Source organism: Triturus cristatus, chromosome 1_1 (assembly GCF_964204655.1).
Source record: "Triturus cristatus chromosome 1_1, aTriCri1.1, whole genome shotgun sequence".
Classification (NCBI taxonomy): domain Eukaryota; kingdom Metazoa; phylum Chordata; class Amphibia; order Caudata; family Salamandridae; genus Triturus; species Triturus cristatus.
Genome location: NC_140579.1, coordinates 835,855,777 through 835,871,278, shown reverse-complemented (window position 1 = coordinate 835,871,278; position 15,502 = coordinate 835,855,777).

Here is a 15,502-nt window from a genome sequence, read left to right as displayed (position 1 = left end):
AGTGTAGTCAAACCACTCAAAAACATCGTTACCACTGTCGCTACTCCAGCCATTGTTAGGAAACCACAGCAGAAGACGAGTTCAACTAGTAAGTCGTCTGGCCAGACGGATAGCCTGGAAGTCCTTTCAGTCGTTACTTTTCCAACGGAATTAGTTCCTTCTGCTCCTACTGTATCCCTTGAACCAGCAGCCACCCCAGCGGCAGGTAAGGTACATACCTTAAAACAGAAGCGAAAAAGCCAACGGGAGGGGGGCTCTCAAAATAACACCATCCTTGAGATCTTATTTTAAGGTGTTACCTCAGATTTTGGTGCTCCCCAAAAGTCCAACTTCTTGCAGTAGCGCAATGCAGGACTCTTTAGAGCTCCCTGTCTTTCTCAGAGTGACCAGGCTCTAGGGGAACCCTCGCAATTTCAACAGGGGGTTAAGTCTCAGTGTGGAGGCGCCAGAACGGTTGTATCTGATACTATCGAATTGCAAGATAATACAATCGTGTCCCATCCCGGTGGAGAGCTCTCTCTGCTCTCAATAGATGAACATCCAGAGTACTCCATTGGGCAAATGCTGAGAGCATTATCTCAGGACATTAAATTAGGTTTTCAGACCTCGACTGCCAACCAGTTGGAGATCAGGAGTTTCTGTGAGTCTCTGGAGACAAAAATTGATCTTCTAAATACCAGAACGGCAACACTAGAAAGTAATGTTACAAATTTTATCTCGAGTCTTCAACAAGCTGAGGACAAAATAGAGCTCTTAAAAACTAGTGAAGCTAACCAAGCTGAGAGATTGGAGACCCTGGAAAACAACAGTAGAAGGAACAACCTCCGACTTCTTAATGTTCCAGAGGAAAGAGAAGGGGGCGATATTAAGCAGTTTATTGTTTCCCTTCTAAAAGAAGCTCTGGGTTCAGATATATCGGAAGAGGAGCTATTGCGGGATATACAAAGGATCCATAGAGACCCATTCCGCAAATCCCCACAAAGACAGAAGCCCAGGAAGATTCTAGTCAATTTCATGACGTATACTCTTAAGGAGAAGATATTAACTCTGGCTCTCAAACAGAAATCACTTCTAGCTAAAGGTTTCTCCTTCCAGATTAGATCAGACCTTTCAAAAGTTACTCTTGAAAGGCAATGGGAGCTAGGTAAAAGACTGGAAGACTTCCGTAAGCTGGGTGCTGTGGCCCAGCTGATGTTTCCCGCTGCCTTGAGAGTAATGTACAATAATAAAATGTACAATCCTAGATCTGTGGAGGCAGCGGATGTGCTTCTCCAACAACTCAGGGGAAAGTAATTCAAAAGAAAAAGGAAAGGAAAAGAAGGAAAGGGGAAAAAAAAAGAAAAAAAAAAAAGAGGTCTATTCCCTTATCTCTTTGGCTTTCTGGATGATAGAAGAGATAATAAAAGAATAGTATAGGCATGAAGCTAATTACAGTCGAGTGCTTAGCACTATGCAGTCAAGGTGCCGAATTCTGGACTAGATCCAGATTCTTGGGGCAGGGGTTTCCATGGGTGGGTGCTCAGGGGTGGCAGGGGTGGCAGGGTTGGGACCAGGGCACGGGGTGGTGATAGGGCTGGGTGTTGCATTGGGAAAAAAGAAAAAAATAGTCCTCATAGTCCATTTTGTCTTTTTTTTGGGAGTTAGAATCATGATAAGTTCTGTGTGGGGTTTACAGTCAAGAGGGTTTTCTTTAAATGAGGATGACTCGGAATCATGAATAGCTTAGGCATTCTCTCCTGGAATGTTAATGGCCTGCGCACTAATTCTAGGAGGAATCGGATCTTCCAATATTTACGGGATAGTAGTGCGCGGATCATTATACTGCAGGAGACGCATTTAACTGAGTCAGAACTATCTGTTTTTGTTAAGAGGTTGGGCTGGTTGGATTTTACAGTTTGTACCACTCAATCTGTCAATACCAGGGGTGTGGCTATACTGGTTAAAAAATCGGCCCATGCAACACTTCTTTCTAAAGTTGTGGATTCAGGTGGGAGATGGGCCATAGCAGAGTATCAAGTAAAGGATGTAAGAATAACAATAGCTGGTTACTATGGCCCAAATCAGGACGACCCTTTACCTTTTAACAGCATGACATCTGCTTTAATAGCGTTTTCTAGCCCAGTTATCTTGGCAGGAGATTTTATATGATATTGAATCCCCTGTTGGACAAGACCTCACAGTACAGGCCACCTATATCTCACAAAATTAGAACTTGTCTTACCGATTCTATGAAGCAATTGGGTTTTTTGGACATATGGAGGATAAAGGCAGGGTCTAAAAGAGAGTACTCTTTCTGCAACTATAAATATGGGCATAAATCTAGGATTGATTTTGTATTTAGTAAGTCAATCGATAAAAAGCTGGGTAGAGGATATATTCTATCTTCCGTCTCACCTCTCTGACCATTCTGCGGTTAGCCTACTTATCAACAAACCGGCACCCCCAGTGGAGAGGACATGGTCAATGGACCGTACTCTCCTAATTCGGGAGGAGATAATAGTGGACCTTCAAGAAGAAACTGAACTATTCTTAGCTAGAAATGCCCTAACTGCTCCAACCACTACTATATGGGAGGCTCTTAAGGCCTATTTGAGGGGGCATATTACAAGTATCTCCTCTTATAGGTCAAAGAGGTATAAGGCAGATATCGCGGATATTGAGAGTAAAATTAAAGCAATCCAAGTAGTAATTGATCTGGGTAACCGAGAGAGTATTGAGGGTGCACAAGAGACTCTACAGTCCCTGAAGGGTGACCTGGAGTCTGTTCTCAATTCTAGACTAGCACAAAGATGGGAAGTCAGTAAGATCGCCCATTTTGAGTATGGGGAAGGTGCTGGGAAACTTCTTGCCTGGAAAATTAGATCAGACCGGGCAAGGAACTATATTAGCTCAGTTACTAAATCTGGGATATCGTACACCTCTTACGAGGATATCAAAACACAATTTTATTCTTTTTTTTCGGATTTATATAATATAAATCTTCCTGGGTTAAATTCAGATCAACAAATGAAAATAGATACACCTATCACATATGACGAGGTATATAGAGCTATAATGAGCTCAAAAAAAGGGAAAGCAGTTGGGCCGGATGGCCTACCATCGGAAATATATATATGCTTGGCTAAAGAGATCGCCCCTATTCTAACTATCCTGTTCAATGAAATCTTACAAGAAGGTTCTCCTCTTCCTCCCTCATGGAATAAAGCGACAATATCACTGATATTGAAGCCCGGGAAATCGGCTTCAAGTTGTGAATCTTACAGGCCAATCTCAATTTTGAACGCCGATTATAAGATCTTCGTGTCCATTATGGCCAGCAGGCTGGGAGGAGTTGTAGGTGGTCTATTACACCCAGACCAAAAGGGTTTTGTTAAGGGCCGTCACCTGTCTGATTTAACCTATGATTTCATTGGAGCCATTGATATGGCTTTAGCATGGTCTCTTCCTTTGGCAGGAATGACACTGGACGCGGAGAAGGCCTTCGACAGGGTCAACTGGTTGTTTATGTCGGAGGTCTTGGCCAAATTCAAACTAGGCGAAAAATTCAGGCGAGTCATCTCTCTTATATACTGCAATCCATCGGCTAATATTCTGGTTAACGGTTCTCTTACAAAATCCCTTGGGATAACAAGGGGTACGCGTCAGGGATGCCCTCTTTCCCCTTTACTATTTAATTTATATATTGAACCCTTCGCACAGATGTTGCGAGATGACATTAGGGTATCTCCATTTAAATACGGAGAGTGGGAAAGGAAAGTGGCATTATATGCCTGTGGAAATATGGATTTTTCTGATCAGTTATGTCCCCTATCTTGGACCCCAACGGTTTCATGTATGAATCACCAGTACATGTATGTTCCCTCCAGTTCCAGTTATGAAGACGCAAATACATGTGCGTCCACCGTTAACATGTCCTCTTTCAGATCAGACATGAATAGGCCGGATATTCCATTCCTAAGTATGAAAGGCCACCGGCTTTATATGGTTCACTTATGCCATTTTACAGTCCAGGCAAGTAGGCCCTGATTCTGTCATCAAGCTTTTCTTTCTTTCTGCCTCTGAAGCTCCAGTCTGAGCCTGCATCTGTGACCATGAACTTTGTCTCATTCCCTGCGCGGCTCACGAAGCCTGACATCAGCCTGATGCCTGCCAAGAAACTGTATTTCACCTTCGAAATTATCTGCTCCGCTCCCTGCCCAATGCATTCCTGTCTAGTAGTTTCAGTAAACATTCTTCCAGCTACCGAGCAAAGGCCCGGCTTCTCCGTCTTTATGCAAGTAATTCATAGCCTTATTATTATGGAAGATTCCTGCCCTCGCATCTAGTGTAGACACTTAGACGCTTGTACACGCATTAACAGTCAGTATAGTCAGTATAGAATAAAATTCTACTCTAAGAGACCTCTCTTTTGGATAACATAGTTCTTTAAACATAGGATGTTAGATATGATTTGGGGATTAGGTTGACTTGACCCTCCAGACTTCTGTCGCCACATGTAGAGCTAAATGTCAAGTCCCCTTCACCCCCTAGTCGCACGTCAATCATACGTCATGCTGCTGCGCGCGCATCTCTGCCAAGTATTTCTGCTGACATTGCGAAATTATTTCATAGGTCCACCCATATGTGACATCACAACCAATGACGTTTCCTTGTTACTCCCAATTACGCCTCCTTCAGCTACGCATGTGAAATGTTATCTTTGCTATCAATTGTTACGCCTCTTGCATTTGCTTCACTGTAATGCCTATTGTATAAAAGTGATTAATTATCAATAATGTATGTACTTCACTTCCTGAACCTTCGTGGTGATGGAACTTGGAGCAACCGATTCGAATCGTCCATTGGAATAAAGCCCATTCCGAACCTCTAATACCACGGATTCTGCCTCTTATTTACTGAGCTATTTTTATTATGTTTCTGTATCAAATTAAGTCCCGGTAATTAAATTATTTACCACATGAATGGCGCCCGAACAGGGACACTTTCTCATCTCACGCGCCGGCGGTGCGTTGCAGGCCCGGTCTCCTGCCACAGCTGGACGGACAACAACGCGTACCAGCAGGATTTCCTGTATCTCCCTCCGGTCAAGCGGGGGCGACTGAGGCTGCGATCAACACCCAGACGAGGCGGTGAGAAGTGCGAAGTATCCCGACCAGAGTCTAGCTGAGAGAGCAAGATCCGAGGTATACAGAGGCCCACCAGGTTTCCGAAGCTCAGAAGTGTCCGAAGTTGTCGAGTCGAGTCCAGTCCGGTCCAGTTCAGAGTTTAGTTCCGTTCCGAGGCCTTCCGTTCCGAGCTACCCGGTGAGTACCATTACTGGGGAGGCGTTCTGGCGTGCACATAAGTTGTGCCGGTCCAGACGGGTTTGGGTACACAAATCCGGTCTGCACTGTTTCAGCAGTGTATCTGTACTGTTTAGCAGTATATCTAGTATATCAAGTATATAAATTCAGAATAAATCCAGATAATGCCGAGTATTATGTTTAGTGATTAAGTTTTCCTTAGATCGTCATCATCATTGTTTGCTCATTTAAATGTTAAATGTTAAATGTGTTAATACGTTCTGCATATTGTGGTATGAATGACTGTTCATTATCGTGTTTATTGTATTAAGTTTGTTCAAGATCAAGTATCAGATCAGTTCTCAATATGCCGCTCTTTTCGAAATTAAGACAGATCACAACTAGAAAAGGGGTACTCGAAGAAGCTGTTCCTATTCCTCCTAGGGACACTCCAGGGTACTTCATGTATCATAAACACGGCTTAGACGCTATATTATTTCTTGATTTATGGGTAGACTACACCAAGGAATTACCAGAAAGTCAGAGGTGGCCCGCAGCTGGGACCTGGGATGCAGAGTGCATCGTGAAAGTAGAGGAAGAATTATGGAAAAAGAAAGCTAGACAATCACAGAAAGACGCCATTGAATTATGGCGTAAAGAATCGTATAGACGTACAGAAAAAGCACGTAGACAGGAAGAGAAGAGTAAAGAGAATTCAAATAAAGTCCGAGAAAATCTATTAATTGAAGAAGGTACACGAGTGAAATCAGAACAAATAGACAGACAAAGAAATGCCCTTATGAAGGGTATGTATCCCCTTCTGGCCGAGGGATTACCTAAGGCTACTCCGGGGATACCAAAAGACTTGCCACCCCCATTATTTCCAATAAAAGTACATCCTAAGGGGCATCCTAGAACCGCAGAAGATGTTTTTCTTTCCTCATATTTAGATGACGCAGCTCCCGAGTATGCTAACCCCGCCCCACATAGACCGTCAGCCGGGGAGGTTCAACGCCAAGATCCTGTATCTGTATCTCTACAACAACAAATCCTGACACAAGTTCCGGCAAGCACATCTGTTCCCTCATCTGTTCCTACAGCTACTTCTATAGCTGTGTCCACACCTATAGTTGCTGTATCGCGTTCAACGAATCCTTTCACGCCCGATACCCCAGACGGGGCTACGGGAGGTGCTACCAACATTTTTTCTACGCCACCCAGAATAAATAAACTTACTTTTCAAGAGTCAGCACATCCACGTACCCCCAAACTCATAAATGCACGCACGCTTAAGGAACTTCTTATAGATTGTAGATATGACCCTGTGCCCGGCAAAGAGGACGAAATGATCATGGCATCATTACGTATCAGACGAGCCGCGGTGTATTTAGGGAAGTTACCAGGAATGACTATGCATCTAGATAATATATACCATTTTGTCCAAACAGGGCGAGATTCTGAATGTATTAACAGAGCTATGGAATACCAGAAAGTGGAGATACAAGGGGAACTGTTACGTTTCCTTATTAATTGTGTGATCAGAAATCAAGACCGACCGGGGGTAGACCCGGAAGCAATGCAAATTCTTACCAGATGGAGCCAGAATATATCAGAAGGGAGACATGATAAGCAAAACTGTATAATAGCCATGTGCCGAAAGATCCGTAAAGAAATAGAACGCCTACACGAAGAGAGATTAGCGGTAGACCAGTTCGAACAAAGCGAGGAGGAAGGATCAGGACTGCCCACAGGACAGTCAGACACCATAGCCTATGTAGGTAGAGGAAGATCTTGTAATAGTACTAGATGTTTTACTGACCCGATACGTCCGATATGTCCAGATAATAACAGGAATTTCCAAACACCTATAATAAATATAAGGTCCCCCGAGCATTCGTTCCAAGCCGCTGACAAATTACTGCGAGAACGAAGGGGTTATCATTTTCTCGATTCTATGGATGAACAAGAATTAGCCAGGTCAGCCGTTCATTGGGTTGACAGTCCCGGAAAGTATGATGATGATACAGTAGCCCATACATTTTTGAATCTCACCCCAGATGAACAGCGTTTAGCTGGGATTTATATGATTCAACAACTTCTTATATTATATAAAAGCCAACATTCAGATCCTGGTCCCTTACCTGATATATTGACTGAATTACTCACGAATAGATGGAGAGGTTCAGGTACTAAGCTAATTAAAGAAATACTAGAATCAAGAAAGCAGTACATTCTTTTTGTATGTCCAGAACATGTCTCACTGCCCATCAAGGAAAGACCGATGTATTACATGGACAGACAGAATCCCTTACGAGAAGTACACCCAATAAAGGGCGAGGACAACCAGTTTAAACGTGTATTTGTATATACGCCCATATCGAAAATAGAATTGTTAGAGATGAAGAAAGTGGTACCCAGTCATGACAAAGACCCAGCGGGTTTCCACCGAGAAATTAAAGACATGTTACTCATGGGAGAGTATACCTATCCCGACATTATGACAATATTAAAGGTATTGATGCCTGCTGGCATTTATGAAAAACTCAAGGAAAAAGAGTGGGAGGTGGGAGACCAAAAGATAGACTGGACAGCATTAGAAAATGAAGAAAAGGCCCGAGGTCCAGGTTCGGGGCTTGGGGACAAAACTAAAGCACTACCAGGTTTACTAGTACAGGTACTGCCACGTTTATTAACTACGAAAAAGGAAGACTGGGGTGCAATTTCAGCCTGTAAACAAAAGCAAGATGAAGACACTAGTGATTTCTATGCACGATTTGAAAAATGTTTTGGTATAAATAGTGGCATAAAAGCAAGTAGCGAATCATACCCACATCTGTTTGTGACAAAATTAGTTGAAAATTCCTTGCCCCAAGTGAAGAATAGAGTATTGAAATTCGAGAGTACCTGGCAAGGTAACACCCCATCACAAATGTTACAAATGTTACAGTATCATCACAATAGAATTAGAGAGGAACAAGATCATGAACAAAGACGCATGAAAGACACGAAAATGAAAATGCTAGTCTCCCCTAGACAGTTCCAGCTGAAGGACATAAAAAGGGTACGACACATTCCGGTGATTCAGCAGGACCTGTAAAAGGGACATGCAACTACTGTAAACAACCAGGTCATTATATACACGATTGTCCAGTCCTGAAGCGTAATATCGCCACAGGTATTACAAAAGAAAGACCACGGCCACTTAGACAGGATCAGAATGAACAAGGAGCCCCGCAGCATGCACAGTCCATGCCAGCTCCACAACAGTCTATACAGTTTGTGCCAGCTGCACCAGCGCTGCCTGTTGCTGCCACACAAACCACGACACGACAGCTGTACCAGACCGCACAGTACGACTATCCTGATTATCAACGATATGCATGAACCAGCCTAGAGAGGGAAGTTGACTTACCCCTTATCGAGGTCCCAGTAGACCAAGAAGGACCTTATGTACATAGTGAATTATTAGGCCAAGATAGAAAATTTTTACTTGATACAGGGGCAAGTCGAACAACCATAAAACGTAGTGAAGTTCCAGGGGCACCCCTCTCAGGCTCACAGAATATTTCCCTTGGTTTTTCAGGAAAACCTATTGTTAATGAAGTATCACAGCCTCTTCCACTTACGATAGGACCCTTGACCAGAACTACAGATTTATTGCTTACTAAATCATGTCCAGAAAACTTGTTAGGTATAAAAACACTGAAAGCTCTAGGAGCTATAATATGTTGTTCTCCGGAAGGAGTAAGATTGTTTTTACGTGATTTCAAAGGTCACTATGTGTCTCGAGACATGGATCCCCGACTGCAGACTTTACCTACACATCTATGGGCACAAGGCCCTACTGATGTTGGTTGCATGAATATTACACCATATCGAGTTACACTAAAGGCAGGAGTGGTACTACCACGAATGCGACAATACAAGTTACCACCAGATGCTGTAGTGGCTTTACTACAAATCATTGACGAGCTCATTGCCCAAGGAGTGGTTGTAGAAACAGACTCCAATGTATGTAATTCACCGATAATTCCGATTCTTAAACGAACAGATCCGAAGGCCCCGCCAGTATATCGATTGGTTATTGATCTGCGCGAATTAAATAAGTGCATTGTGCCACAATTCCCTGTGGTCCCAGATATCTCGTCATTACTGACAGCTATTGATTCTGAAGCAACATTCTTTACTGTAATTGATCTCAAGAATGCCTTTTTCAGCGTCCCTATAGATCCGGAAAGCCAATACTTGTTCGGATTTAGTTTAAATGGACGTAGCTTTAAATTCTCACGCGCACCTCAAGGATTTACAGAAAGCCCCAGCATCTATAGCCAAGCACTGAAACGAGAACTCGACAGTATCCACATGCCAGTAAACACTGCCCTGCTTCAATATGTCGATGATCTGCTGATCACCGCTAGAAGCGAACCTGAATGTGAGAAAGCATCACTGACAGTTTTACAATTTCTAGCCGAAAAGGGGCACAAGGTGTCCCCTTCTAAGCTGCAATTCTGTGTCCAGCGAGTTGTTTATCTTGGACACTCGCTGTCCAAGGAGGGAAGGCAGCTTACACCCGACCGCATTCAGTTAATAGCTAACATGCCAATACCCAAGACACAAAAGGAGGTGCGGGCTTTTATAGGCCTCACTTCATATTGTAGGCAGTGGATCCCTCAGTATGCATTTCTAGCAAAACCACTCATTCAGTTGACAACACAGGAGGCAGCCACATCGACTGTTCTCCCTTGGACTCAGGAACATGCACAATCTTTTGAAAGCTTAAAGAAAGCTTTATGTCAAGCACCGGTTTTAGCAACACCATGTTACAATAAACAGTTTACACTTTTTGTTACAGAACGCGAAGGTACTGCCTTGTCAGTACTCACACAGGAACAAGCAGGATCCCACAAACCATGTGCTTATTTTTCTAGTACATTAGATCCCGTAGCTCAGGCTTTGCCTGCATGCCTAAAATCGGTGGCAGCAACAGCTTTAGCAATAAGACAAAGCGATGCCATAGTGTTAGGACATCCATTGACAGTTCAAGTACCACACGCAGTAGAGGTTCTCGTGAATCGAACGCAAACACAACACCTGACTATAGCGCGACTTACAGGGTATGAATTAACATTGTTTCAGCCACATATAGAAATCAGACGTTGTAACACATTGAATCCTGCCACACTTTTACCCGTAATTGGAACAGACCCACTAGCTCATGACTGTATTGACGTTATTACAATCACGACGAAACCCAGACAAGACTTGACAGATGTCCCATTGTCAGACCCAGACCTGACGTTGTATGTAGATGGTTCATGTATGAGAACAAGTACAGGAGAGTTAGTGGCCGCTTACGCAGTCACAACAGACACTGAAATCATTGAAACAAATTGCATAAATACCTTGTCCGCTCAAGCAGCAGAGCTCGTCGCTCTGACACAAGCCTGTATTCAAGCCACAAATAAAAGAGTCAACATATACACTGATTCACGTTATGCATTCGGAGTTGTACATGACTTCGGCGTGCTGTGGCGAGAGAGAGGTTATTTAACTTCTCACGGTGCCCACATTCAGCACGGACCCCTCATTCATGCCTTATTAGATGCAATACATCTACCCACTGCAATTTCAATTATGAAATGTAAAGCTCATACGAAAGTTACTGATATCATTTCTCAAGGCAATGATCTAGCTGACAGAACAGCTAAACAGACTGCTCAAACTCAAACATCCGACATGACAAAGACAATAGTCCCGACGCCAACACATTGTATGACGATTAAAGATCCCGCTCTTGACGTAATTGACATACAGACGCATGCTACACCAGACGAAATAAAGAAATGGACTGAATTAGGAGGGATTCAAACGGACCAAGGATGGATGACGAAGGAAAAACCTGTGTGGTTCCTTCCTGATTCAATGGTCCAAGTTATTATTAACACTATACATAGTCCAGTGCATCTAGGAGAAAAAGCTATGCTAGACAGCATCCAACACATTTGGTTCAATAAACATTTACGAGCAGCAGCCAAGCAAAAAGTTCGTACCTGTATGATCTGTTGTCAGTTCAACCCAGGAAAAAGCGTTCCCGTAGAACAGGGTGGATTTCAGTCTCCTGATCACCCTTTTGAAGTGCTCCAGATGGATTATATCCAGATGGAACGATGTTGAGGATTCAAATATGTTCTCGTAGTTGTCTGTGCCCTTTCCCGTTGGACAGAGGCATACCCGGTTTCAGATTACACTGCCCCGACTACTGCCAAACAATTAGTTCGAGAATTCTTCCCACGATACGGTTTACCACGTGCTGTCTACTCAGATAACGGCCAGCCGTTCTCATCCGAACTAATGAAACACGTTTCACTTTTGTTAGGCTATCAGTGGAAATTCCACTGTGTCCGACACCCCGAGGCAGCAGGTCTCGTAGAAAGACATAATCAGATCCTGAAAATCAGATTGTCCAAAATATGCAGAGAGAAAGGTGTCGACTGGGTAGTAGCCTTACCAGTTGCACTCTTTTACATGAGAATGGTAGCACACTCTCGAACAGGGCTATCCCCGTATGAGGTGATCTTTGGCAGACCACCAAATATGTGGGGGACGCCTATACCACGTAAAATAACTGATATTGACTGTAATATGCTGACAGATTACCTGGCTTCCTTGATGTCTGCACTACAATCTTGTCGTTCACAGGTAGCTGCAGCTTTTCCTGACAACACTGAGGTGAAACCCCATGACATAGTTCCGGGGGATCTGGTCCTCGTGAGGAACTTTGATCGAAAGACTCAGCTGGATCCTAGGTGGAAGTCACCGCAACTGGTCTTGCTCACCACAAGGACAGCCGTGAAGATCGAAGGCAGAAAAGGCTGGATACATTCAAGTCATATCAAGAAATTTCATGGACTACCATCGGATGTAAACACCACACCTCGTGTGTCTTCACCCATTGACTCAAAACTTCCTTTTGTTGAATCAAATAGTCACGAACAATATAAACTAAAACTCAGATCTAACCGGTCGGGAAATTTGATTGTTTAAGTCCTCTCCAAGGTGAAGCGGTTGAATTCGTCTCTGACATGTATCCCTTAGATCTGAATAGAGAAAACACCCGAAAAATGTTGAAACGACATGCATACTGTAAATCACTGCGTAGTCATTGCACAGTGACGTTATTAATTTTGTTTTTCCTAAGTCTTTTAATAATTACTGCAAGTATATTGTTGCACATATATTATCCTATTTCTAGACATGTTTATAATGTTACTGCTGAACATTCTTTTAGTGAATTACCTCCGCATGAGTTGTCTTATAGATTTGCGCTGCGCAATAACACGTTTATTAGTATGTTACATCATTCCCATCAGGTTAGCAATGCTACAAATTGTTGGATATGTGGCCGACTCCCTCCCTATCAGAATTACAAAGGAATTCTACCTCTCTTTCCATACCCATTCACACACAACGGCTCCTGTGGAGCATGGTTTAGTTTAATTAATCCCCTAGATTCAAATTCTGCAGTTTATCAAGACAACTGGGTATGGGGAAATTTAAACTTAGTTTTACTTAAAGTCTGCTACCCTAACAAGGAGGGACTTCCCAAGAGAACAGGAACTGATCTAGAAAATGAAGTATATGGATTAGGTAATTTTACGCTTAATCTTATGATCCTAAATGTCGAATCCGAAGCTACTCCAATTTTGCCCGCCATGTCAGTATTTCCAGTAAAAGGTGAATTATGTGTAAGAAAGAATGGTTCCATACATATGGGCCATAGTAGATGCACCACTGTAATAGAATTCAGTGATCAAGGCAAGTCGATATTTAGAGCTTCCCGCCATTCCTATTTTATATGTGGTCAGACGGCATATGTACGTTTGCCTCTAGACTGGGATGGTACCTGCTACATTGGATTCCTTTTGCCACCTGTTTTCCTAGCTCCTCCCGATTATCACAGAAATACTCATTTAGTACACAATAGAGAAAGGAGAGATCTCCCAATTGTCGATTACACCGAAACAGCATGGGAAAAATACACAGATTTCAATAAAGGTCTCTTTCCCTATATAGGTACCGTTACTAATAGTAAACTGATACGTAGATTAACTAGAACCCTTGAAGCAGTAGTGAACGAAACTATTTCCGCCTTAGGCAATTTAACAGAAGAACAGTCTGCTATGCGGATTGTTGTGCTTCAGAATCGTCTTGTCCTTGACGTCATCCTGGCCGATAGGGGCGGAGCTTGTAGGGTCATCGGATCAAGTTGTTGCATTTTCATACCAGAAAATTCGCCATCTGTATATAAAGCCATAACTCGCCTTCATAAGATTGTAAGCCAGATACACCAGAATCCAGGCACCTGGACTTGGTCCGGTTGGTTTTGGAGTGTATTATCTACCTTTGGATGGAAGGTCCTATCCTTCCTAGGTATTGGCTTTCTCATACTATTCAGTTGCTGTCTATGCCTACAATGTGGACCAGCGATCTGTGGTCTGTGTGCCACATCGTGTATTCCACCACCAAGATCTCGTTCGTCCCAGAAGAAAAAAGAAGAACAAATGATACTATATGAACAGATCAATGGATTAATGAAGATTGATATCTCTTGACGGGCAAGTAGGGGACAAGGAGGGAATGTGGAAATATGGATTTTTCTGATCAGTTATGTCCCCTATCTTGGACCCCAACGGTTTCATGTATGAATCACCAGTACATGTATGTTCCCTCCAGTTCCAGTTATGAAGACGCAAATACATGTGCGTCCACCGTTAACATGTCCTCTTTCAGATCAGACATGAATAGGCCGGATATTCCATTCCTAAGTATGAAAGGCCACCGGCTTTATATGGTTCACTTATGCCATTTTACAGTCCAGGCAAGTAGGCCCTGATTCTGTCATCAAGCTTTTCTTTCTTTCTGCCTCTGAAGCTCCAGTCTGAGCCTGCATCTGTGACCATGAACTTTGTCTCATTCCCTGCGCGGCTCACGAAGCCTGACATCAGCCTGATGCCTGCCAAGAAACTGTATTTCACCTTCGAAATTATCTGCTCCGCTCCCTGCCCAATGCATTCCTGTCTAGTAGTTTCAGTAAACATTCTTCCAGCTACCGAGCAAAGGCCCGGCTTCTCCGTCTTTATGCAAGTAATTCATAGCCTTATTATTATGGAAGATTCCTGCCCTCGCATCTAGTGTAGACACTTAGACGCTTGTACACGCATTAACAGTCAGTATAGTCAGTATAGAATAAAATTCTACTCTAAGAGACCTCTCTTTTGGATAACATAGTTCTTTAAACATAGGATGTTAGATATGATTTGGGGTTTAGGTTGACTTGACCCTCCAGACTTCTGTCGCCACATGTAGAGCTAAATGTCAAGTCCCCTTCACCCCCTAGTCGCACGTCAATCATACGTCATGCTGCTGCGCGCGCATCTCTGCCAAGTATTTCTGCTGACATTGCGAAATTATTTCATAGGTCCACCCATATGTGACATCACAACCAATGACGTTTCCTTGTTACTCCCAATTACGCCTCCTTCAGCTACGCATGTGAAATGTTATCTTTGCTATCAATTGTTACGCCTCTTGCATTTGCTTCACTGTAATGCCTATTGTATAAAAGTGATTAATTATCAATAATGTATGTACTTCACTTCCTGAACCTTCGTGGTGATGGAACTTGGAGCAACCGATTCGAATCGTCCATTGGAATAAAGCCCATTCCGAACCTCTAATACCACGGATTCTGCCTCTTATTTACTGAGCTATTTTTATTATGTTTCTGTATCAAATTAAGTCCCGGTAATTAAATTATTTACCACATGCCGATGACATCCTTATTTTGACAGAAAACCTAAATATGGCATTTCCAGCTGTTATGGAGCTCGCCCAGAAATTTGGATCTGTTTCAGGCTATAAGATTAACACCTTGAAGACGGAAATTATGGCCTGGAATATGCATGTAGACTCTCACCTTCCTTCTCTAAAAACTGATATAAGATATCTGGGTGTCCATGTTCTTCATGAAATCGATAAGATTCCCTCTCACAATCTACTATTAATCATAAAAGAAACTCGAAAATTATTGAAAAATTGGGCCAACTTACCTCTGTCTATGTTGGGTCGGGTTAATCTGATCAAAATGTCAATTTTACCAAGGTTTACTTTTCTTTTTGATTCTATCCCCTTATGTTTTGAGAGTGCTCTTCTTGCAAAAA